This window comes from Hemicordylus capensis, chromosome 4, assembly GCF_027244095.1.
Source record: "Hemicordylus capensis ecotype Gifberg chromosome 4, rHemCap1.1.pri, whole genome shotgun sequence".
Classification (NCBI taxonomy): Eukaryota; Metazoa; Chordata; class Lepidosauria; order Squamata; family Cordylidae; genus Hemicordylus; species Hemicordylus capensis.
The window spans coordinates 129,223,765-129,246,914 of NC_069660.1; the positions used below are offsets into that span (position 1 = coordinate 129,223,765).

At 43.7% G+C, this 23,150-nt stretch overlaps 1 protein-coding gene and 1 long non-coding RNA gene across 20 annotated transcripts in view; one reads left to right on the forward strand and one right to left on the reverse strand.

Annotated features, from left to right (window-relative positions):
- SLC44A3 (solute carrier family 44 member 3) overlaps positions 1 to 23,150 on the reverse strand; it is a 215,791-nt gene that overhangs the window by 96,104 nt on the left and 96,537 nt on the right. For 15 of the 18 annotated variants that reach the window (XM_053244977.1, XM_053244983.1, XM_053244986.1 and 12 more), the window contains 3 exons: positions 16,492 to 16,543; positions 4,818 to 4,959; positions 4,040 to 4,110 (listed from right to left, as the gene is read on the reverse strand). The gene's annotated coding sequence lies outside the window, so the exon portion shown is untranslated. The remainder of the gene's footprint in view (positions 1 to 4,039; positions 4,111 to 4,817; positions 4,960 to 16,491; positions 16,544 to 23,150) is intronic. The other 3 variants (XM_053244988.1, XM_053244978.1, XM_053244989.1) reach the window with 1 other exon arrangement.
- LOC128322868 (uncharacterized) lies at positions 674 to 22,115 on the forward strand. 2 transcript variants are annotated; one of them, XR_008306039.1, is made up of 4 exons: positions 674 to 1,207; positions 1,628 to 1,906; positions 3,155 to 3,241; positions 21,119 to 22,115. It is a non-coding gene; the product is annotated as an uncharacterized LOC128322868 (long non-coding RNA). The 2 variants fall into 2 exon arrangements; XR_008306038.1 differs by lacking the exon at positions 674 to 1,207 and having other exon boundaries at positions 1,424 to 1,906.

Below are 23,150 nucleotides of genomic sequence, written 5' to 3' on the forward strand. Positions count from 1 at the left end.
AATGTTGATGGGAGCACCATCCACTCTCCCATACATCCCAGCCTCTGGGAATACCACAACACACTGCACATCCAGAGGTGTAACCAGGGGGGGAAGGCACCCTGAGCGCCACTCGAGAGGAGGTGCAAAATGACACCCCCCCCCGGCACCAGCCCCTACCCCCACAACACAAAAAAAATTAGTTATGCATGCAGCTGGCTGGGCTGTTTGGCACGGGCGGTGCCCCGAGAGTGCTGCTGTGGCTTAACTCTGGGCACCGCACTGCTGCTGCCCACTCATTGGCCGGATGAGTCACGCGGTCTATCCTGGCTGGCACACACCCCCTCGCACTTGAGAAGCAGGGCAGGCGAGGCAAAAGATCTCATACACTTACATGTACTCAGGGGCGTATCTAGGGTAGGGCAGGCAGGGCACGTGCTCCGGGTGCCACTTGAAGGGAGGCGCCTTTTCTTAAAAAATTTTTTAAAGGCTGCTGAAAACAAAATGGCCACCTTGCATGCTCAAATGGCCTCTGTGAGGCCCTAGGCCAGGGGTGGGGAACCTTGGCACTCCAGCTGTTGTTGAACTACAACTCCCATCATCCCCAGCCACAATAATTGTGGCTGGGGATGATGGGAGTTGTAGTTCAACAACAGCTGGAGTGCCAAGGTTCCCCACCCCTGCCCTAGGCCATACCAGGCCTCACAGAGGCCATTTGAGCATTTGTGGTGGCCATTTTGTTTTCAGCTGCCATTTAAATTTTTCTTTAAAAAAATGTCCACCGCACATGCTCAAATGGTCCCTGTGAGGCCCTAGAGGCCAGCAGGGGGGAGGGGGAACCTTTGCAGACCCCCCATGGCCTTTATGAAGCCCCCTGAAGGGGCTACAGGTATACATGTTTTAAGTCGCTGTACACATGTTCAGATATATGACTTGTATGTGACCTTCAGACTTGTATTTTTCAGCTGATATTATGGTAAAAAGTTATCTGAAAGATGGGTGTCAGATGTTTGGACAGGGGGCGCAATTTCAATGCTTGCCCTAGGCACTATTTTCCCTAGATACGCCTCTGCATGTACTGCTGCAGGTTGCAGTACCGGCTCTAGTCTCTCTTCAGTTTGGGCCTGCAACAGCGTGCGCGGACTTGGAGGAAGGAAGAAGGAAGGACGACGACGATCATCAGAGTGATCACAACAACAACAATAAAGTCTGTTGGTGCAGCATCCAGGTGTGTGTGTTTATTATTTATTATTATCATTTATTTCTTCTTTTAATTAAGTTTACTGGGGGAAAGGGGAAGAGGGGGGTCTGGGAAGGTTACAAACAGGGCTCATAGGGGGGTGTCTCGGTGGTGGCGGGGGACGGCATCTTGTGGCTCACCTCAGGGGGTGAGTCTCTCAGCTGGGGGGGTGGGGGCGGCAGGGGGGGTGACCATGTTCTTTTCCATGTTCCAGTTTGTCTTGTCTGTACTTCCCTGTATTGTTCCCTTAATTCCTTGTTCTGTGTCATTTGCCTGTTTCATTCCTTTTTTTGTCTTTTCTTCCACTTATTACTCAGTTATTGTTAGAGGGGGGTACCTAGTTTCAGTTCAGGGGACTTAATTCATTTTACTGTTTTCTTTGCGAGCCTTTTATTTTCCTTCATCCAGTTTCGTTGCTGCTTTCTGTTTACTCTCTCTCCGGGGGTTGTAAATCCTGTCGGGATAGCCGGGCTATCAGTTCACGACACTGAGGCAGAAGTCAGGAGTCAGAAGACGGCGCGGGCAGTGGCGCAAGTGGAGCGACCGAGAAAGGGCGGCGGCGGCGCAGAGCCTATCTTCCCCTTCCCCTCCGGCTAAAGCTGCTGGCCTGGTGGGGTTGCACGTGGCGTGCCGCACCAGGTCCTGAGGGCTGGCTGGCCGGCCGGCCGGGCAGAATCCAGGTGGCAGGTGAGCGCTTGGCCGCCACAGGCAGGGGCAGGCAGCGGCGAGAAGAAGCTCCCTCCCCTTGAGTCTATCTGCCCAGCTCTGCTCTGCTGCCCGAGAGCTGACTCTGAGTGAGGGGAGCCGCGCTGCTGTGGTCCGCGCCCGCTGGTGGTGTGGCTCAGGCTGGCCTGGTAGCTGCCTGTGCGGCCCATCGAGTCTCTTCCTCCTTGTCATCTGCCACGTGGTGCCTGAGTCCGGGCTCAGTCCGTCCTCCCCCAATATGGCGGCAGCCAGCCAGGGCCTGCTGCTTGAGGGGCAACGGGGCGCAATGCTTCCTGCTGCTGCTGCACTGCCTGTGAACGTGCCTCTGAGTCTGGGGGTAGGTGGGCAGGCGGGCGGCTTCTTTAAGTGTGTAAACAGAGCCGGTGCTCCATGCCACCCAGGCAGCAGCCCCCACGGCGGGGAATCGCTCCGCTCCGCCACTCACTCACCCCACTCCTGGCTCACCTCCGTCATGGAGGCAAGCCCCCCCAGTCCTCGTTACCCCCGCAAACCCTTTTTTGCACCTTGCTTATTGTTTCGTTTGGTAGCGGGAGAGTACTCATGTTGGAAAAGATGGTTTGAGGGAGGGTGAACAGTAACCTCTTTTCCGCATTCCTCCACTCTAGACTAGAGGCATGAGCTAGACTCCAGTTGACTTCTTAAAATTATTATTCTATTTTATTTAGTGGCCCTTAGCTTCAGTGGAACTAAACGGAATAGTGAAACTAAACTGAAAGTAGTGGGGTTGAAGGGAACGCAAAGGGCTTTAAAAATAATTTTTAAAAAACAAAAACCCTTAATGTCTGTTATAGTCAACTCCCTTTGTGTTTGCAGTGGTCATTCTTTCCCCTTCTGGTTTTTGTTTTAAGTCAGTCAGAAGCAGAGATTTTCAGAACATAGACCTGGGCTTTGGCCAGTGTTATTAATAACCTTCCAGTTCAGGTCACAGTCCCCTTTATTAGTGTGGCTTGCAACTGTACAGAAGGTGGACTCCCCCCCCCCTTTTTTTCCTTTCTTACATTCTTTGATGAATTAAGGACATAGTGCTTTCCTGCATACATTGGTTTCTCAACTGAAACAATTGAAGTGCATCTTAGCCTAATAGCTACTGTTGTTGGGGGAACTTTATCCACCTTTTTTGTGTGAACAAACTGTTAGGATGGTGTGCTGGACAGCCTTAGAGAGCAACATGTTTTCATTCTCTCTTCTTATGCTTGCTTTTGCTTCCAGAGCGGCCCCATCCCCTAAAGGGAATATCTTACAGTGCTCACACATCAAGTCTTCCATTTATATGCAACCAGGGTGGACCCTGCTTAGGTAATATTATGGTAAAATAAAAGTCTTTTGAAAGATGCATGTCAGATGTTTGGAGGGGGGACGCGGGGGCGCAATTTTAGTGCTTGCCCTAGGCGCCATTTTCCCTAGTTACGCCCCTATGCACACCGAGCAAAGTGCATTGGGGGATTCCCCCAGGAGATGGGTGCTCTCTAAGCACCTGTCTCTGTGTGTGGATGGGCTGGAAGTAGCCCGAGGTCACACACAAGCAGTAAGCCCACATTAAGGGAGTGCTCGCCCCTTTAACCTTGGCTAATGGCCAGGCTAAAAAGCCAGGCTAGGCAGCAGCACTGCCCTTCAGGGATTGGGCCCAATCCTGGAGGTTCTCACACACAGCCTAACCCAGGTTGGGCTTCCCTAGCCTGGGTTAGGCTGCACATGAGAACAGCCAGTGTTGTACCTGCATTCAGATGTCTGTACATCTATACATGTTTTTGTGTGAATGACTATATGTGTATTCATTTTAGAAGTGCAGTGAACCTAGTACAGATCCCTCAAAATCATAAAGATAAAAAGTGTATTGCTATACCTGCATTCAACATGTGAATAACTGTACCTGCATAGAGATCTGCTACTGGGTACACTGTACCCAGACTGTATGAGTGTTGAACATAATGCTGAAGCTAAGAAGGTGGTAGAAGAAAGCTATCTTTGAGAGATGGATGGGAGGCCAGGCAAAGGCGAGAGTGAAATCACTGGACAGGAAACAGGGTTTCCTGAGGAGCTGAAGTGCTGTTTGGTAGTAGTTTCCAAGCCTGTGTCCAAGAAGAAACTACTTACCTACAGGAGGACTCTTTCACTTCTAGAACTTGTAGTCAAGGATGTGATCATGACTTGGATTCTTCCCCCAACTAGCAGTTAAAACACACACAGACACACACAAACCAAGATTGACATATAATTATGCTTTGTAATTTGTGATTGTTTAGCAAAGCACCAAGAGGAAGCTGCCCACCCACTCCAATTACATAGTAGTGCACAGTCTTATTGTTTCAGTTAGTCAAGAACAAGCATGGAGAATGGAGTGCAGTATAAAGTAAATAAGATTTATTAGGTTAAGTACATTCTAGATAGGAAAGACCTATCCTAACTATGAGCTACATAGTGAATAGGAGGGGGGAGAGAGAGAGAGATGCTCCCACCTGCTCTCCAAGGAGCATAGGAAGCTGCCATATAGAACTGACTTGCTACAGGAAATACCTGAAGAGTCGAGGCAGGGGTCATAGAATCAGGGACAGGTAAGGGGACCCTCACTAACTACCTCTACTCCCAATGCCCCTAGTGGTCATTAGGATAGTTGGTGCAAAAGGTCGATGCACTGGAATGCCATCTCCCACAACCAGAATGGAGGCTTCAGGGGTCTTCAGGGACTGCAGAGACTAGAAGCCTTCTGCAACACATAATCTAGAACATGTCTGTGGGACTCTGAGCAATGGAGAGTTGGGTGCATAATGTTACGCTCTGGTCTTTCTTTAAAAAACAACAACAACCAGCTGTCAGGGGGATCTTGATTGGGACAGTGTCATAGGGAACAAGGAGGTTAACTCTTCCCACTTACACCATGTTCCTGAAGAAATCCCCACTCTCCCAAAGCTGCAATTTGCCACAGGAGGGAAGCGGCCATTGTCAATAGCTGCTTCCATTTCGCTTCTCCCATGTTGTGATCATGACTCGGATTTCTCCCCCAACTAGCAGTTTTTCTAAAAAAACAAAAAACAAAAAACCAAGATTGACACAGAATTATGCTTTGAGACTTCCACATTGCGTAAAATACAAAACATCTTTATTTCTCTTTTTATATCTGCAGTGTGTGTAATCATGGAATGACACCATTGCACATATATCACAGGAAATTTGTCTATAGGCTAAGACTCACTGAAGAGGAAGCTATTTTCTGCAGCACTCCTAACATACTTTCTAAAGAAATATGTATTTTTGGTAACAGGATGTTGCCCTTCTTTTTAATGAGTAAGACCCTAAATACTGACCTGTGATGGAGTTCTGAAGTGATTGCTATAGCATGATAGTAAAGTATGGTTCAGTTCCTGTTTGTATCATCGGATGACTTTGTCAGTAGACTGCTCAGAAAAGAAACACAACACAGAATGCTCAAGGAACCCACTGAACTCAAGTTAATATTGGTTGTGATAGGTTGGGAATTCCCTTAGGGCTGTTGGAAATGAACATTTGTAAGTTGGCTCTCATGAACTCACTCAACCCTGGAAAACATTCATTATGTCACATGATTAGTACGCTTCCAGCCACATTTCATTTTGCCAGCTATTAGGAACATAAAAGGCCTTCAATGTAATCGTGACATGACCTCTCCATGCCAGCATTGTACTGTATATCATGACAGATTACATAATTCTTCTGCCTGCTGAGGAGAGAAGAAGAAAGGCAGACATATAGGCAAGAGAAATCCTGATGAGATCCACCAGGACAAGGGCTTTGCTTTTGCATCCCAACACCTGGGAGGCATGTTGGGTGTGATTATTTGTTATGGGTGTGATAGCCTGCAGGATGCACTGGTGCAGTAGAACTTAGTCCTAGAAGAGATCCATGCACCATCTGAGGGCAGTAGCTATAATGGAGCAGATGGGTTCAAAGAACCCAGGCCCACCAGCTCCTGACGGACCTCCAGCTCCACCCCTCCCTATTTTCTTAATTATCTCCCTCACTTCGAGGGTCCTTCAGGGAGAGGGGTGAACATGAACATGGCCACCCTCTCCCCTAGCTATGCTCCTGCTCCTGCTCCATCTGTTCAGATTTTGGGGAAATGGATAAAGATCTCCCTGTTTGTCAGACATTTGGTCTAAGTTATTTTGTGTTTGCTGCTGCCTGTTTGGAGCAGGCAAGGATGCACTGGTGCAGTAAGAGAGCAGCCTAACAGATCTTGCCAAGTAACTGCGCTGGTGCAGCAGGTAAGTGGCTATGTTTTCCACCCTCCCCTTCTCCAGGAAGCCCTCAGTGCCACCCCAAAATATGTCCCCAAGAGCAATGCAACCATCAGGGACATATTTCCAGGTGCCATAGAGGGGGAGGGGAGGACATCAATAATTGCCACTTCCCTGCTGTACCCAGTGCAGTTAATTGGGAAGTTCTGTTAGGCAGCACTCTTGCTGCACCGGTGCATCCTTGCTTGGTATGCCAGCCATTGTTTTAGTGTTTGCTGCATATTTGAAGATTGTTGTATGTTTTTAAAGAATGCTGGACACTGCTGTGGGCTTCTAAGACAAAAGGCAGTTTAGAAATGAAACGATAAATAGTAAAAAACATGAGAGAGAGAGAGAGAGAGAGAGAGAGAGAGAGAGAGGGAGAGAGAGGAGAATCCCTTGCAGCAGGTTCAGATTAGATGTAGGTCCTGAGGCTGAATGGATAAAGGCTACTGCTTTACAGCACCCGACCAGAAGCATGGGTGTGGACTTGCCCTAAATGACAAGGGACAATAAATATTTTCTCTCTCTTTCCTTTGCTTCAAAAAGACAGCTGAGAAACTGTGTTTCTCAAGAAACCCAGACTGTCCTGCCCAAAGGTTTTTCTCACAGTAAGGCATCTGCTGTGATGAAGCCTTAGAGGAATATGTTTGGTGTGGTTGAATTTGATTTTCTGTAGTTGACACAGCTGCAATCCCCAAAGGGGCACTAGAACCAAACACTTGCTGTCCACAATTGCTTTATCACTCTCATTATTCAATTACTGTGCATGAGCAACAACAAGGGCATCGTCCAAAGTAAATATTACTTCAGCATCTATTCAGCAACTTATATTCAGCATGTAGGAAGTTAGCTGGCAGCAATTCAGGCTAGTGGGATACGGGTACAATCCTTTTATCTGCACTACAGTGAACTCTATGCTTCAGCTCTCCCTAGCTGTATTGTTCTTGGCACCTCTGATTGGGATGACCAAACGCTGAATTCTCGGACATTATAAATTATCATTCTCAACAAAAAATCCAAGCCATGGTTTATACAGAGGTTTAGTTGCTATCGTTACTATGAACACCTATAGTTTCATTCAATTTACATCCATTTTTAGAAGCCCAAATGCTTAGGGTTTGATATTTCAGTGAGTTTATCAGAGTGTCTGTCTTTGGGGAAGTTTTGGTGCTGCTATTTCCTGCCATGGCAATTATGCTATTTGTCACAGAGTCATGTCTCAGAAACATATACTTTGTCAGTGTTTTCTTTTCTTGTCAAACTGAATGGAAGGGATTTATGTTAACACTTTATGCTTGACTAACAAGCAGAAGGTTGCTGGTTCAAATCCCTGCTGGTACTATATTGGGTAGCAGCAATATAGGAAGATGCTGAAAGGCATCATCTCATACAAAGAAAACCACAGGGCTCTGTGGGCACCAGGAGTCGAAATCGACTTGACGGCACACTTTACCGTTACCTTACATTATGTTATATGTTGAGGTTGTTCACATGACCAGGCAGGTGGGGCAGTGGGAGGGGAAGGCTGGTTTAATGCACCTTCTCCCCGGCCCCCGATGACTGCTCCAATGTTTCTGGGAGTGCGGAGGGCACACCCAAATGATCTGCCCTGCATTTCTGCAGTGCAGAGCTCCGGAGATCTCACAATGCACCACACAGCATGTGCAATGCATTGGGGAATTCCGCCAGGAGACAGGTGCTCTAGGTGCCTGTCTCTGTGTTCACTGGGGCAGTGGCGGACTGGGTCTAAAAATATTGGTTGCCAGGAGACAAAGGGGGCCCACACACATCTATAAGGCTATCATTTACTTTTTATAAGAAATAAATACAATTTTCAAAAATACATACGTGGAAAAAAGGTACAATTAAAATTTTTGTGAAATAAATGTTTATTTTTTAGTGATTACAGTGTACATATATTGTACATATTACTGGCAGTATACAGTACAGATTGTTATAATTGAATTTTTAATTTTTAAATTTAAAAAAAATGGTGGATATTTTTAAATAGTTTGTACTGAACATTTTACACATTAACAGGTAGTTCAAAAGCATATTTCATGAAGTCCACTATATTAAGAGCAATCGTTTGAGTTCACTAGATGATTGTGCGAATCTGTCAATAATTGCTTCTGCATCCAATTCATCTAACAATTCCTTTTCAATGTATAGCAACATGTATGATTCCAAGTTCTCCTCAGACAGTGAATTTCTTAGCCTTGTCTTTATGATCTTTAGCTTTGAAAATGTCCTCTCACATTGGACTTGAGTAACTGATAATGATGACTTTATAAAGTTCATAAAGGTTATCATATGCCTTGTCATGAAGTCCATTGGATGCCAGAATTTTTAGTACACACGATGGGCAAGTGCTACAAATTTTACACTTGTTGCAACTGGAATCCATATTCTCACCATCATTAAGCAATAGCTTTAATACATCAAAGTTCAAAGCAAAAGAAAACAATTCCAATATTACTTGATCTTTGCTGATTTGTGGAGACAGCTTAATAATACCTCCCAATGCTTCATCTTCAAGGCCCTTCTCTGCAATAGTTTTAAACTTTGCTGGGTCCAAGCAGGATAAACCCTTATACAACTTTTTGTGTTGTACAAAGCATGAATCTGGATAATGCAGTCCATTATTAGGTTAAACACATTTACTCGAAAATCAGCTAGAGAATCTGAGGAATTTCCTTCATCATCTATAAGCTCATCTGCCATTCTTTTCTTCTTCCTCTGCCTCTTAATTGGCAATGCTGTTTCCAAAGAGTCAATTTCCAATGTTTGATTTTCATCCATATTCAACTGTGAAATTTTGTCATTACATTTGTTTACAACTTCCAACGCCTTGCTGTGATCGCTATCAAATGTCATTATCATTGATAAGCAAGTCAATAGATTTACAAAAGTACTGACATCATCAAAACGTCCAAATATAGTTGTTGCTGCATTGGATTTTCCTGACCATCTTGTCTCACCAATTAGCTTTAATCGTTTCATTTTTCCTTGTCCTAGATGTTTTCCAACAACTTCTATCCATACAGCCATTCTCTTGTATGATGTTTTCACAAAAGTTGCTAAATTGTGGACCAAACTGAAAAAAGAAACTGCAGGCACGCAACATTTTGTTGTTTCAGTTATCACCAAATTCAAGATGTGGGCATAGCACCATATATGAACATGTTGATCAGCCACATCAGTAATTTTACTTTGTAAACCATTATACTGGCCATGGTAGCTTGCAGCTCCATCTGTACTATCAGATAAACATTTTTAGGAATCAATTTTAAGATGCTGTAATATTTCAGTCAATAGATCAAAAAGTCCCTGTCCTGTACCATCATAACTTGGCACAACTGAAAGTAGTCGCTCACAGATAACACCTTTAAGCACATACCGAATAATAATGCTAAACTGATTGATGGATGAATTATCTTGTGTTGAATCAACTTGAATAGAATAATAGTTTGCTTGAGAAACTTCATGACTAATTCTTTCTTGTATCATATTCTTCATAATTTGGATTAACATGTGGTGCAGTGGTAAAACTGGTGGCGCAGTGGTAAAACTGCCGCCCTGTAACCAGAAGGTTACAAGTTCGATCCTGACCAGGGGCTCAAGGTTGACTCAGCCTTCCATCCTTCCGAGGTCGGTAAAATGAGTACCCAGAATGTTGGGGGCAATATGCTAAATCATTGTAAACCGCTTAGAGAGCTTCCAGCTATAGAGCGGTTTATAAATGTAAGTGCTATTGCTATTGCTAATAGTTGTTTTACTCAGGTATGTAACAAGTCCACCACAGCCTTTACTTTGAGCCTTACCTTGTTGTTCTAATCGTTTGATTCTTTGTGTAGATTTGTTTTGTACTGCAGAAACGTTAGCTGCCATAATGGGGTCATTATTTTGCCATCAACTGCACTGTAGCTAAAAAATTGCCATGATTCAGAACCTCATTATCCAGAGTGTAGGCTGATTCATTTCTGTGACCTCGAAAAGGAAGTGCTTGCTTGCCTAACATCTTAATGATGTCTATAATCCTCATGACAATGCTCCTCTGCTTCAACACTTCTTCTCTCTTTTTAATTAGTGAAGATGCAAAAAAATTATCTAAGGTGCCATCATTAACCACACTGATAAATTGCTGAACACTTCTTACATGTGTTGTTGTCGATTCGTGTAAAGCCGAGCTCTGGCTAAGACGCCTGTAGTCACTAAAGCCACGTACAAAGGGTGATGGATTACAAGTGTTGGGAGACTCAAAGGCCAAGCAGTATGAACAACATAAGCATCTATTTTCTTTGTTATATGTTAGCCATTTTCTTGGGACTGAGTCATTCATAATTTTCCTCTCATACAAACGAGCATCAAATGGTAGATCATCAAGTGGCTGAAATGGATGTTCAGCAAAAAACTGTTTCAGATTTGCTCGTGATGGATATTGGAAGTTTCCAGCAGTTGATCTTGCATTTTCTTGTGTAGGTTCATTTATAGGATGTGCTTCAGAAACCAAGTCATTTATGCCTGAAGGTATATCTGATTCCCTGTAACTAGTTGAAGCTATGTGTTCAGATGTTGCAACTACAGGTAGTAAAGATACTGGAACAATGAGGCTAGAAGAAGTACTGGGCCTGGGTTGGTGAGTAAAGGATGCAATTGTATTTGTCTCTACATTCGAAGTAGCTCTTTCCTGTTCTTGTAACTCACAAGTCATTGCATCATCACCATGAGTATTGTTTCTTACTTCTTGATTATTTGTTGCGGAACTGTACATTGATGTGGATGGTGGTTGTGGTATTATAAAATATGTAATAGACCGCATTGCTTGGCTGATTCCTGCCTTTCTGCTTCTTGTCGCTCTTTGCATTTCAGCTATCCAGATTTATGCTTTTTTCTTTTCCATTCCATTCCATTTCTTTTTTTCTTTTTCCAAGTCAAGCCACTGAACAAAGCTCCCCAGAGAATCCTGTCTCAGAGGAGGCACTTCCTGAAGGCCCAGCCAGAGTGGAAGGTGCAGGAGGAATTGAACAGGGATTATATGGAACCTATGGGAGTGAATGATGAGTGAGTGTGGGCTGGAGGGGCAGAAGTCACCCTTATTAAGCCAGATCCGGTGCAAAAGAAGCACCACTTGCCAGGCAGGACTTATAAGATCAAGGGATAAGAAGTAGGCCTCAGACTTCTGAAGGGTAGACAGCACCTACAGAGCCCCAGTCCAGAGCAAACTATCCCAGAGACATCAATGCAGACAATTGACTGCAAGGGGAGCATGCTGCAGAATTCCTTGCTGAATTTTAACACTCCACAGTATATGATAGCCTTATAGTTGTGCGTGGGCCCCCTTTGTCTCCACAGTATATTAGGGCCACAGTATATTAAAAATATTAATTAAATACATTTTATAAAACACATAAAACAAAGCAAGCACGAAGTGAAGAGCTGACAAAGCACACTCAAACTGAGGAGGCCGACACAATGAAAAATATTTGCTGTCTGTGCAATGTGGGCATGGGCAATAGCTCGCAGGTTGAGGGCGTAGGGGTTGAGCAGCGACTCGCAGAGGATCTGCTCATGGGCCAGCTGCATGGTGTCGCTCAGCGGCATCAGGCCCATGATGGCCAGCGGGGTGGTGGCAGCAACTGCCGCAGGAGGCGGCAGAGGCGGGCAGGGGCCGCGGCGGGCATGCTGCCAGAGGCTCACCAGCGCCTGCTGCCCTCCGCCAGGCACCCCCAGCTGGCTGAGCATAATATTCTTAAATATAAAGTATCCTCGAAAAATGATTTTATTAATTTTTTTATTAAAATAGTAATGTGATGTAAATTTTAGTTGCATACAGTAATAATATTGGAACTTATATTTTCAAACTACTAAAAGGTCATTAACATTGTAAACATATTGTCTAATGTTTAAGGGGGCCCACTTGCCATCGGGCAAGCTGACACCCTGGCCAGTCCACCACTACTACAAATCATATCAGTGGCTGACATGCTGCACAGAAATCTGTCCATCTAAGAGAGAGATCTGTATGTACACTGCTGGGATGCACTCTACAGTCCACCTGTGCTACTTGCAGAGGCAGGGCTGCTCCGCACCTACTAAGTTGGTTGAAATGTACTCTCATCATTCCCAATGGGAATAATGTTGCAACTGCAATGATGCATACACTGCTTAGTAGGCACAGAGCATCCCTGCCTATAGCACAAGCAAGCTGTAGAGTGCATTAGAGCAGCACATGTGCCTCTCTCTTAGATGGACTGTTTTCTGCATGGTGTGTTAGCCATTGATTGATTGATTAAGTGCCGTCAAGTTGGTGTCGACTCTTAGTGACCACATAGATAGATTCTCTCCAGGATGATCTGTCTTCAACTTGGCCTTTAAGATCTCTCAGTAGTGCATTCATTGTTGTCGTAATCGAGTCCATCAACCTTGCTGCTCGTTGTCCTCTTCTTCTCTTTCCTTCAACTTTCCCCAGCATTATGGACTTCTCAAAAGAGCTGGGTTTTCGCATAATGTGTCCGAAGTATGATAGTTTGAGCTTCGTCATTTGTGCCTCGAGTGAAAATTCTGGATTGATTTGTTCTATGATCCATTTGTTTGTTTTCCAGGCTGTCCATGGTATCCTCAAAAGTCTTCTCCAGCACCAAAGTTCAAAAGTGTCAATACTTTTTCTATCTTGCTTCTTCAAAGTCCAGTTTGCGCATCCATAGAGTGTCATGGGAAAAACCATTGTCCGAACAATTCTCATCATTGTAGGTATAGACACGTCACAAGATCTAAATATCCTTTCCAAGGCCTTCATTGCACCCTACCAAGTGCTAGTCTGCGGCGTATAGCTTGACTGCTGGATCCTTTACTGTTGATTGTTGATGCTAAAAGGTAGAAGCTATCCATCACTTCAGTGTCTTCATTATCAATTCTGAGACTGGTTGCTGTGCCCGTTGACATTAGTTTAGTTTTCTTTACATTTAGTCGTAGGCCCATTTTTTTCACTGTGCTCCTTGACTTTTATTACTAAGCTTGCAGATCATCCTCATTCTCAGCTATCAGAGTGGTGTCATCAGCGTAGTGCAGGTTATTGATGTTTCTTCCTCCAACTTTAAAACCATGCTCATCTTCTTCCAATCCAGCTTCTCTCAGTATATATTCAGCATATAAATTGAATAAAGAAGGAGAAAGTATACAGCCTTGTCCTACTCCTTAGCCAATCTGGAACCAGTCTGTTTCACCGTGTTCCATCTGGACTGTGGCCTCCTGTCCTGTGTATAGGTTTCTCATGAGAACAATGAGATGTTCTGGGATGCCCATTTTCCTAAGGATATTCCACAACTTGATATGGTCAACACAATCGAAGGCTTTTCTGTAGTCAATAAAGCACATACTGACTTCTTTTTGGTATTCTTTGGTGTTCTCAATTATCCAGTGTGAATCAGCAATGATGTCTCTTGTTCCTCGGCCTTTTCTGAAACCAGCTTGAACATCCGGCATTTGCCTTTCCACATAGGGCTCTAATCTGCACTGGATGTGCCTGAACATTATTTTGCTAGCATGTGAATATTGTGCGATGGTTTACACAATCTGTTAAGTGTCCTTTCTTTGGTATGGGTATGTAGACTGACCTCTTCCAATCTGTGGGCCACTGTGTTGTTCTCCAAATTTGCTTGCATAGTTTGTTTAAAGCCTTGACTGATTCTTCTTCTGTTGCTTGCCATATTTCTGTAGCTATTCTATCAATTCCTGTAGCCTTCCGACTTGGTAATGACCAGAGTACTGATCTAACTTCATCTTCCTGTACTAGAGGTTCTTGAAAGTAGGGAATACCTTCTTGAGTATCTTGGACGTTGATGTCCCTGCTGTACAGATTTTTAGTATACTCCTTCCATCTCTGTTTGATCTTCTCTGAATCAGTTACTATCTGTCCTTTGGCATCCCTTAACATACCAATTCGAAGTTGGAACCTCCTTCTGAGTTCAGAGATCTTTTGGAAAACTTTCCTTGTTTTTCCGTGTCCATTTCCATCCTCAAGGTCTTTACAGATGTCATTGTAATACTGTTCCCTGTCTCTTCTAACAGTTTTCTGAAATTCCCTATTAACTTCCTTCCTGAGGTCTTTATCTTTCTTGACTTCGGCTTCTCTCCTCTTCTTGGTAATTTCCACTGTCTGTTCTGACATCCATTTTGCTTTCTTCTGTTTCTTGGTCTTTGGCAGTCTCTTTTGACATTTATTCTTAATAACTTCTTTGATTTCATTCCACAGTCCCTCTGGTTCCCTATCAATGAGATAGAGAACTTCAACGTGGTTTCTGATGTTTTCCTTGAAATGGTAGTACATTCTCATGATCATATTGTGGAAGCTGGATAGCTTTGTTTTTCCACTTTAGCTTGACTTGGAACTTGCACACAAGCAGTTTGTGATCTGTTCCACATATTTGCTGATTAATATGTGCCTCCAGTCACATATTAACTGAGCTCTTCCACCTCCTTGCACCAATAATGTAATCAATTTGATTTCTGTGTACTCCAACTGGTGAAGTCCATGTGTATAGGCGCCATTTTGGTTGCCATTAAAAGTAAAGTGTGCCGTCAAGTCGATTTAGACTCCTGATGCCCACAGAGCCCTGTGGTTTTCTTTGGTAGAATACAGCAGGGGTTTACCACTGCCGTGCAGTATGAGATGATGCCTTTCAGCAGCTTCCTATATCACTGCTGCCCGATATAGTAGCAGTGGAGATTCGAACCATTGGTTGCCATTACCTAGAGGCAAAATTAATCCAGTAACATATATTTATTTCTGGGAGAGCTGGCAAACAGTTTCCTGCCATGGGAGGGAGTTCTAATAAGGAGGCTAGTAACTGACAGTCATATAGTCTGAAGGCAAAAATATACAATTCCTAGGGACAAGTTCTTATATTAGGAGTCTTCACATATTCCCCTCTGTGCATTCAGTGAATGCACAGAGTAGGGAACAGGATTATGCATACTAGCCCTGCCGCCAACGCTAGCATGCTTGTTGACCACATCTCCACCCCTCTGAGCATTTGATGGAAGATCTGGATGCAGGAGGTGTAACAAGTTTATTGGCCCAGGGTGACAGCTCCACATCAGATGGGCCAGGTACTTGCCTAAAGGAGGTCAAACGTGCCAAGCTTTTGTTCCAATACCGTATTCCTATATTAGCTATTACAATCACAGATCACAGAGTTTACATATATCTTACTTCCCCATAGCTTTGATTGGTACCCTGGAGTTCTCTTCACAGGGAGGCATGTCATCCCAGGAATCAGAGAGCCAATGATGTCTGGAACTCCTGCCACCACTGTTGCTACTGCTGTTTTAGCTTTGTGAATTCCATGGTCCCACTGATGTTTTTCCTAGCAGGGGTGGAGGAGTGCAGAATTGCAGTGCTGGGGAAATGGGAAATGATTAAGTTGCTCTGGCACCAATGGGTCAGAGAGTGAAGCTGGAACAGCAGCAACGCTGGATGTCAGAGAACACCCCGAGGGGAAGAGGGAAGGAGGAAAAGGGGCAGTGGCCATTTTTTTGGTGGGGAGGGAACTTGCAACCCAGAACTTCCTCCACTTCATGCAGTAGTTGTTCACATAGCTGGCCCCCTGGCTTCTTCTCAGCCAACAAGTGCATGCTCTCCTCTAGTCCTGCCCCAAAGCTGTGGCAATAGATACTATTAGATAGATACTGTGGCAAAGCTGTGGCAATAGATACATCCTGCCTGCTGCTGACCCCTGCAGCATAGAGCCCTCCTTCCCAGTGCACTGAGCAGCGGCTGTTACTCTTGCAGTCTGGCTGCTTCTTGAAATACTGCTCCATGCAAAAAAGGAAGGGGCTCTTTTATCTACATGGAGAAACTGGAGATCACTCCTAGGATGACTCAGAGGGAAAAGAGGAGGCAGGAAGGACAGCACAACATTGCAGAGGAGGAGTGGTTGGAGGCAGTGGCCTTGGGCCCAGGGGGTGGAATTGCTATAAAGCAATCACTGAGCTGTTGTTCTCTAGATGCCACATTTGTATGTGCTGTGCCGTGGTGCCTGAGGTTTGCTAAGCTGCCTTGCCTCAAACCTCCTAGTAATAGGCGCCAATATGAAGTCACTTAATGCATGTCCTTACAAAACAGTGAGATTTAGAGACAAATGAAGAGATTACATACATATTTGCAGAGAGTTAAACAAAAATTCTTCCTCTCCCACACTTTGAATCACATAAAAGAACAAGGTTAATTATCCCAAAAGGCAACAACATAATAATGAGACAGAATAAAACAGACAAAGCAGGTCTTCTCACCTTCCTTTATCCTTTCAATTGTTATTTCTCTGGTTAGGCTTTTTGACTCTTTCTATAAAAAGGGGGGGGGGGAGTTTTAACAGAAACAAAGGAAGACAATGTGGAGTGAAGAGGTGAATGGGTGGAAAAATCTGACTCATTCATACTTCCATCATGTAAAATCTTCTCCTTCCTCTCTGGCACTTTGCACAGGGTCTTTTAAAAATAATTCCCTTAATACTGAATATTTAAAGCAGGGCTGCAGTGCAGTCATAAGGGTGTCTAGAAGATCCTTATTTTCTGGAAATAATTGCCTCTGGTAAATCATTGTCATCAATTAATTAATTGATGTCCTTTGTATCTCATTTTTTTTGGCCCATCCAAGGGATAATCACGGCAGCTCACAACATTGAATAAAAACAATTTCATAAGTAAAAACACAATTTGAAACAATTAAAAAGGAGACAGGCATCTACACATAAAACCAGGGCGCTGAGAACACTTCAGAACACTTGAGTCATAAAACAGTACAAGGACAGAGAGGCAATAAACAAAAGAGAATGAATAAAAAGCCCACGTAAAATCTGGCAATGACTGGACCAAGCAGACCTCACAGTAGAAAGAGTTCCACGGTCCAGGCACCACTACTGAGAAGGTCCTGCTCCACGTCCCCCTCTTTCACCAAAGTGAGTGTGTGGGGAAGACAAGTAAACCTGGCCCCACAGCACTGCTGCCTTAGCTCACTGTGTTTGGCAGCTTTGTGAAGTTTTCCCAGTTCAACTTCAGTAGTGGAAGTGAGCTGGGCAGAGAGAAAGTCAACCAGCTTCCAGGCTTCTTGGAATGAGTGCAAAGGCAATAGGACGGCTCCGAACTGCCTGGACATCAGGCTAGTGGTGGTTCAAGGCCTCTGTGTGACTTGACCTAAGGTGCCAAATGCCACCCCCACAGGGCTATCCTTAGGGCATGGCAAGCAGGGCAACCGCCCCGGGCCCCACTCTTTAAATCCCCATTATAGCTAACTGGAAGGGGGCCCCACACTGGCTGATTTGCCCTGGGCCCCACACCCTGCCAGGGCTCTCTAAGGACAGCCCTGCCACCTCACCCCCAAGTGCTCCCTTCTCCCGCTTTTAAAAGCAGGGAGCAGAAGGGCATCTTGCCACCTCACGGGTGCCTCATAATCTACTGTCTGAGGCAACTGCCTCACCTCACCTCATGGTAGGGCTGCCCTTGCACCAGGCACTTATAAAGTACTTTATAACAATTTAATAACTTAAATATGTAAATGTCATGTAAACATATCAAACTATTTGTATTTAGGTTGGTTTGTTCCTACTTCTCATTGGTTCATCTTTACTCCTCCCTGTATACTGACTTGGCAGCTCCTAGGCACAACATGAAAGGCTGACGGAAAGGGTAAAAATGAAACCACAATGTTGGCGAAATGGTAGTTTCAAAACAGCTGGGAAGGAGTGACACAAGAAAATGATGCTTCTTGATCTAGAATATGAGGAAATGAATAATGGTGAGGGCAAAGCTCCAGTGCCTCCTGTTGCAGCTTGTACTCTCTCTCTCTAGGTCTACCATGGCTAGCAATCTCTTTCTTTCTTGAAAGTGTTTGGTGATTTTTTAAAAAAATCTCTCTATCATCTTCTACTACAAAGCTGATTTATTATGCTGACTTTTTCAATAAAGAAGTCACATATTTGAGTAATCTTCATGCTTGGACACTGGTAGAAATGTAACATCTGTATTAGCAGCTGTCAAAGAAGCAGGAATGAACCTGATAATTATTCTAGCCCAAATCTGCATGCAAAAATTCCAAACAAATTCCTCCAATTTGAATTTCTCAACTTCTCCAGGTTTTTTTGTTTTGTTTTTTTAAAATGCTACTAGTTTTAGAGAGTCTAGGGCCAAAGACAACCACAGGGCTCTGTGGTCACCAGGAGTCGACACCAACTCGGTGGCACACTTTACCTTTACTTTAAGGTGGGAAGAGGTATTGGCAAACATGCTACGCAAGCCTAGCAATGAGAGAGGACATCGGGGTGCCCCTGCTGCCGCAGCGCTGCTCTTGATTATGACGACTGGTTTCTGCCCAAGCAGCATCCCTGCTGTCTCCCTCGTTGTGGCGAATTGGGGAGAGGAAAGGTTTAAGTTTAAAAAACCATTCTTCAGAACTGAATTTTGTTAACTCAGTGTCAATGATGCTCTCTTTTTGGTGCAATATATTCCTTCATGATTCAGTAGTTTTACTTTTACTCAACCTCTTGCCTCTCTTTGTAGACCTAAGTTTTACAATGTTCTCATACTTGGAAATTTGGAAGTTTCTCCAGTTATTTTCATGCTCTACCTTAGGACCGAACTAGAAGAGATGATAGAGATGTGTGAATCTCCAGTCCCTTTATTTTTCTATAAATACAGTAGCAGCCATAGAAGAGGGAAGATCGAGGTCAGGACTATGGTACAGGGGTGGGGGACTTTTTTCTGTGCTGTTTTCCCAATGAAAATTGCCCCCTCTAATGACTATGTGCCTCACTAGGAAAAAAGTGTGTGTGCATGTAAGTTTTTCCTAGGCAAATCACAACAAACTTTCATTGGGAAAACAGCATGGGGAGAAATGGGTTAAACTCTTCCCCATACTACATTACCAATATAGATCAACCCTCGCCCACACAGCTGCTTTTTATAGAAGTTTAAAGACACTGGAGATGCGTTCATGTATTTCCCATCTTGTCTAGTTTGGTCTTTAGCCAGTAGAGCAACAAGAATTTACATCATAAATAGTCATTCATAGGTCTGAGTGGAATGTAAACCCCCAAAATTCTATTTAGCCACTGAATAGCATAGTTCAAAGCAGTTTTGCTTACATCTGTTTGTAATTAAAAGGGGGGGGGACCTATATTGGCCAGAATCCAGATTTAGATATTGCCTCCCCCCCCCCCGTAATCTTCATTTAATGACAATAGCTGACATCCCAACTAAGTTACATAGTAGTACTCCTCAGGAATTACTATAAAGGACTATGTAATTTCAATGGCACTTCCGACAAGTAATTTAATCAGAATGTCAGCCACTATTGTTGTAATAAGTGAGGGTTAAAAGCAATTTAAGCCCTATCCAAGATGTGAAAACCCCCACTGGCTTGATTTAACTGTCATTTGCTTCATTCTGGTACACTCCACTAGACAGAAACATAAAAATTGTGCAAGGATCTCTGAGGTAGAATTTATCATTTATACCATGACATAATTTAGCTAACAACAGTGCTGTCTTTCTCAGCTACTTAAATGTAGTTTCAAAATACTTAATGAATGAACTTCACCATCAAAGTCACCTAAGAAGGAAGATCCACTCCTACAGGTCAAACAGCCAAGCAGTCTTAGTTGTATATTATTATAGATAATCTGGGAAAACAGAAACCATAGGAGATACTCCCTAGGTTTTTCTTAAACATTTTTGTATTGTTTTTATTGTTATTAATAGTACATTGTAAATGCAAGCAGAGGTGTACCTAGTTAATTTTGGAGCCTGGACCTAAAGGCCTTTGGAGTGCCGTTCCCCTTCCCCCCGCAAAGTTAAACATTATTTTTTAACACTTAAGTTCTTGAGGGCACAAACCGCACCACCCAGGACAAACTAAAGAGGATTTGAAGGGCCCCAGGGGGTGTGGCTAGTCACCTTAAGTGGCGCAGCAGTGAAATACTTGACTAACAAGTAGAAGGTTGCCGGTTTGAATACCAGCTGGTACTTTATTGGGCAGCAGCGACATAGGAAGGTACTGAAAGGCATCATCTCATACTGAGCGGGAGGAGGCAATGGCAAACCCCTCCTGTATCCTATCAAAGAAAACCAAAGGGCTCTGTGGGCACCAGGAGTCGAAATTGACTTGACGGCACACTTTACCTTTAGGGGGTGTGGAGGCCCTGGACTTTGGCCCCAAAGTCCAGGGATAAGAGCGCCTCTGAACAAATTGTGTAACATTTAGAATTTGCAGTCTTCTGCATGAGAGGTGTTTTACAACAAACGTAACTGGGAACTTTCACAATAGTCACTTAAAGCTTGCTATGTAATGGCTGAAACTGCACAGAGAGGTTGCCACCTTTAGCCTCCAGTCATGGGCTAAGACCACCTTTTCATGTCCCCTGGTTCTTCAACTGCCAAGCACATGTCTAGTGATGGCAGAGATCCTGGAGTTTGCTTGCACTGGCTGAATTCCAATGAATCTTAAGAGTATATATTAAAAAGTTTAAAATGATGAAGTTTTTCTATGATCATGAAAGCAAAATATAAAAATTCTTCTTTAAACCTATTAGGACCAGGCTTAAATTCACTCCCACAAAACAAGTGCAATCTATACACAGAAAGTGACTTGGCCCTGTAAGAGAAAAAGATGCTCTATGGCATCTAGAGTTGTATAAGCTAGGGTGACTTGATACATACATGCTCAGTACTTGGGTTCTCATTACTTGTTTACTCTACACTTGGGCCTGGTATTAACTTGCAATGGACTAAAGTGGTAAAGTGTTGAGGTGGTAGAGTGGACTGTACCATGATCATACTTTAGGTGGGTTTGTTTTATAGCTGCTGTTCCCTCACACACACACAAGGAAATCTTATGTGGATTTAACGAAAATGTAACTCTCTACAGGATCCCCTTCAGGACAAACTGAGCATATACCTGGTCCTGAAGCAGGCTTTTCGGAGATGGAGGCTAATAAAGAACTGAGTCAGAAGTGACAAGAGATGATGTTCTAAACTGTCTGCAAAAATTAAAAACCAAAGCAAATCGCCAAGGCCGGATGACATCCATCCAAGAGTCCTCAAAGAACTCAAATGTGAAATTGCCGACCTCCTTGCTAAAATATATAACTTATCCCTGCAATCAGGCTCTGTACCGGAGGACTGGAAAGTAGCAAATGTAACATCGGTTTTTAAAAAGGGATCCAGGGGCTATCTGGGAAATTACAGGCTGTTGGCGGCACCCCAACATATTAGACCCAGAGGTACCGGCCCAGAAGTATATGGAATTCAGGCCTGTGTCTGATTTCATTTTATATTAAGAGTTCAATTAAATGCCTGAACTTGAGGTGAACATGACACACAGATCTCATGACTGCCTGGTAAATGATTTGTAAAGGCAGGGGTAATCTAGCATTGTTTATCAGTGTTTGTGGAACTCACAAGAGACACAATGGGTCAGACTTAATTACCAGTCTCACACTGCTTGAAATTAACCTGCTGTCCAGTAATCCCCTTACTTCACTGACAGGATGCTTCTGCCTCAGTCAAATGTATTGATTAGCTCGCCTCACACATGTACCCCTTTTTATGTTACTTTAAATATTCTCTTGTTAAAATTAAACACTAGATAGAGGTACACAAGAAACAATGTAAGTGCTGTCTCACACAAACAGAACTAATTCTCTCACTAACTCCTGACTTTTAACACCTTCTGGGACCAGGCTGACAAATCTGGGACAAGAGAAGGGGCCTATTTGCAACTCAAAAGATGCAGATTTGCTTTGGGCAATGTCCCCCCCCGCCTCCCCTTCTAAGCTTACAGCTTACAGAAGATGGGATTCAGATCCCTCTGGACTGGCTGAATAATTAAAAGACATACAGGTGAAACTCGGAAAATTAGAATATCGTGCAAAAGTCCATTAATTTCAGTAATGCAAATTAAAAGGTGAAACTGATATATGAGACAGACGCATTACAAGCAAAGCGAGACAAGTCAAGCCTTAATTTGTTATAATTGTGATGATCATGGCGTACAGCTCAAGAAAACCCCAAATCCACAATCTCAGAAAATTAGAATATTACATGGAACCAAGAAGACAAGGATTGAAGAATGGAACAATATCGGACCTCTGAAAAGTATACAGTGTACTGTGCTTGATTGGCCAGCAAACTCGCCTGACCTGACCCCATAGAGAATCTATGGGGCATTGCCAAGAGAAGGATGAGAGACATGAGACCAAACAATGCAGAATTGCTGAAGGCCGCTAATGAAACATCCTGGTCTTCCATAATACCTCATCAGTGCCACAGGCTGATAGCATCCATGCCACGCCGCATTGAGGCAGTAATTGCTGCAAAAGGGGCCCAAACCAAGTACTGAATACATATGCATGCTTATACTTTTCAGAGGTCCGATATTGTTCTATTCTACAATCCTTGTCTTCTTGGTTCCATGGAATATTCTAATTTTCTGAGATTGTGGATTTGGGGTTTTCATGAGCTGTACGCCATGATCATCACAATTATAACAAATTAAGGCTTGACTTATCTCGCTTTGCATGTAATGCGTCTGTCTCATATATCAGTTTCACCTTTTAATTTGCATTACTGAAATTAATGGACTTTTGCACGATATTCTAATTTTCCGAGTTCAACCTGTACCCAGAAGGTAACAGCAAGTTGTCACCTTTTGGGACACAGGAAGGATGAGGATATTTTGAACAGACTCTATGAGAGATCAAAGGAAGATACAACTATAAAGAATGAGGCTTATGGGACAGAGAGCTAGCAATCTTGCCTAACAAGCATACTTGCTCAAGAGCCATCCCAGAGTTTGCTGCTAAGCCACGGGGCAACAAGCAGGAACTCTGTCCATGGACTGGAACTCTCTGTGACTTCTGCTGCACAGTGAGAAGTCAAGACTTCCCCAGCCATGGTGC